The 3,257-nt window shown below is 36.2% G+C and overlaps 1 protein-coding gene across 2 annotated transcripts in view; it reads left to right on the forward strand.

Moving 5' to 3' along the window:
- Positions 1 to 3,257, forward strand: part of Ube2r2 (ubiquitin conjugating enzyme E2 R2) — an 89,500-nt gene that overhangs the window by 70,175 nt on the left and 16,068 nt on the right. The window lies entirely within an intron of this gene.

Genomic DNA, 3,257 nt, shown 5'->3' on the forward strand with positions numbered 1-3,257 from the left:
TTTTTTTTTTTTTTTTGTACTGGAAATCTAATTCAGATCCTTGAGCTGGCAAGGTAGGCACAGTGACACTGAACTAAATCCCCAGCCCAAATTGCTTGTCTTTTTATTTTAGTATTACTGTTACTTTTGAAGAAAAGTCAACCTTTACAAAGTCAAAATTGAGTTTATGTACTGCTTTAAAAAGAGCTTTATCTGGTGCTTTTTTTCTTTGTTGTGCACCTGGGGGGCAGGTTGGAAGACTTTAATTGTGCATTCCTTTATATCTACTGCTTGATTAATCTGTTGACTTATGTAGATAGATTTGAATTATCTTTGTTTAGTAGTCTATGTGTGGGGGATGGTCATATAACCCTTAAAATAATTTTTAAAAACTGGGGCCAGGGATTTAGCTCAGTGGCACTGTGCCCGCCTCACAAGTGCAAGGTCCTCAGTTCTGTCCCTGGTACCAGAAATAAATACATACATACATACGTCAGTATATTACAGTTGTTATGTACTTTTAGTTATTATTGGAAATCTCTTCTAGTCCTTTTCTTTCCATTGTGGTATTGGGAATAAGTCCAGGGCCTCATGCATATTAGGAAGCTATAGCCTCAGGAAATGCATATCTGTCTGTCTGCCTGTCTGACTCTGTATATCTATATCTCTCTCCCTACCTCTACCTCTTTCCCTCCCTCCCTCTTTCTGTACCCTCTCTCTCCCCCTCTCCCTATCTGCCTTTCCCCCTCTCTTTTCTCTTTCCCTTCTTTCTCCTCCCTTCCCTCCCTTCCTCCCTTTTCTTTTGTAGTACTGGGGTTTGAAGTAGGGCTTCATACACGCTAGGTAAGCACTGTAGCACTGAGTTACATCCCCAGACCTCTTTCTCTTATTTTAAGTTTTGAGACAGGGTCTTGCTGAATTGATTGGGTTTGCCTTAAAGTGGTAATCCTCCTGCTTTAGTCTCCTGAGTAGCTGGAATTACAGGTGTGTACCACTGACCTGGTGGAAGTGGCTTTCTTAATCATATAGACATTTATTTTGTTAGTTCATTTATCTGTGAATAATTGCAACATTTGTAGATTCAGAGTTTTCAGTTTTATTTATATACACGTGCATATAAAATATATAAATATGGCCTGGGGGTTTGGCTCAGTGGTTCCATCGCCTCCCTTGCAAGTGGAAGGGCTGGAGTTCGATCCCTGGTATAAATAAATAAACAATATATATATACACACACACACACACACACACACACACACGTGCATTTTTAATATATTTAATAATATGATTCAAGGACTAAGAAATCTAGTTTATATGTAATAATAGAATGCTTTAATGTAGTTTCAGAGGTTTTTTTTGTTTTTTTGTTTTTTTGGTTTTTATTGAGGTTATTGGTACAATCTAGGTATACAGTACAATTACATTCATCATTGGGATTCTGTACCTTTACATAATAGGTCTTGATTCTCATTTTTCCCCTTGTCCCTGCCCTCCCTTCACCCCCTCCTCCCCTCCCCATTTACAAACACTTTATTTCCATTTTTTCAGTTTCTCATATTTTTTTCCTCTCCCTTATTACCTTTCCCCCACCCTTCCCACTTTCCTTACACCTTTAGCCCTTTACTTCCTATTTCACATTATTAATTGTCTCATTAGGATCCTGTGTACTATTATAGTTTTTCACACCAAAGAAACTATTCGGTATTTCAGTTAAAGAAATCTCTGTATGAACATTAAAAATAGGGAATCCTAAAATAAAACTAAAAAGGAAAGTAAAAGAGAAAAGGCAATGATGTAACATCAAAATAATCCTTAATTCTGGAGATGAAAATGGTCCCTGAACATATTTAAATTGCCTCTCGCTCTTATAGTCTTATCTTATTTTTTTTTTATTATTTAGAGAATACTTTATTAGTTTCTGTAATCAAACCCACGTAGATATTACCTTGCATATTTAGTACGGTGTTATCCCTGTACACATGGAAAAAAAATAAATTAATTAATTAACATTTCTAGACCAATATGGTTGTCCATTTGTGTACAATGCCAAGTCAACACAGTAAATTGGGATGACTTTTTCCAAAGTTGGCAGCACCGTTAAAGTTTCCCAAAATTCAATTTATATATATGTGTGTGTGTGTGTGTGTGTATACATATATTAAAGATTAATAATAGTATGTTATGCATCGATAGCAGCAACAGCTTTTCCAGGTTCTGCAGTCATCTGAACAAAATTATAGACATTCAGCACATTCCATTAAAAAAAAAAACCCAAAGAAAAGAATAATATCCAGACAACAGCAAAGTTCTGTTGCTGCTGTGGTACCTGGCACCATTTTTTCTATTAGCCTCTTAATCATCATCTGGAAAGAGAACATTCTAGAGTAATATCATTAAATGTAGCTCTGATAAAGCATGGTCCCTACTATGTATCATAAAGCAGGTACTAGATATTTTACATTCATAGAGGTATGATACAGTACTGTCCTACATCAATAATACTAGAATCAGTTTTGGTTTGAAATTTACTTTGTCGACAAATAAGATTGCTACCCCTGTTTTTTTGGGGGGCTCCTGTCACATGGAGAATTGTTTTCTATCTTTTCACTTTCAGTCTAAGGGCTTCTTTTTGCACTAGGTGTGTTTCCTGTATACAACATATTGTTGGATTTTGCTTCTTATTCCATTTTGCCAGTCTATTTCTCTTGATTGGTGAGCTGAGGCCATTGACATTGCTGGTTATAACTGATATGTACTGACTTATTATTGACATGTTATTGGCCTTTTGTTGACTCTTTTTACTTTTTCACCTTCTCCTTTTAATTTCTTGCCTTGCCTATTTGATTGCTCTGTTGGGCCTCATGGTGTTGTTACCTTCGTTGTCTTTTTCTAGGATCTTGTTAGAATTGCTTGTAGTGCTGGTTTGGTATTTGTGTAGTTTCTCAGGTGTTCTTTGTCTTGGAAGTATCTTAATTCCCTCTTCATTTTGAAAGAGAGTTTTGCAGGATACATCAGTGTAGGTTGAAGGTTGTTCTCTTTTAGTACTTGAAATATCTCATTCCAGGCTCTCCTTGCCCTAAGGGTTTGTGTTGAAAAGTCTGCTGTGATTCTGATGGGCTTTCCTTTGTATGTGATTTGTTTCCTGTCTCTTACTGCTTGTAGTATTCTGTTCTTCTGTTGGGTTTCTGGGATCTTGATTATTATATGTCTAGGTGTAGATTTTTTTTGATTGTAGCTAGTTGGGGTCCTATATGCCTCAGTTATCTGAATGTCAAATT

This window comes from Fukomys damarensis, unplaced genomic scaffold (genome assembly GCF_012274545.1).
Source record: "Fukomys damarensis isolate Sample0158 unplaced genomic scaffold, DMR_v1.0_HiC HiC_scaffold_36, whole genome shotgun sequence".
NCBI classification, from domain to species: Eukaryota; Metazoa; Chordata; class Mammalia; order Rodentia; family Bathyergidae; genus Fukomys; species Fukomys damarensis.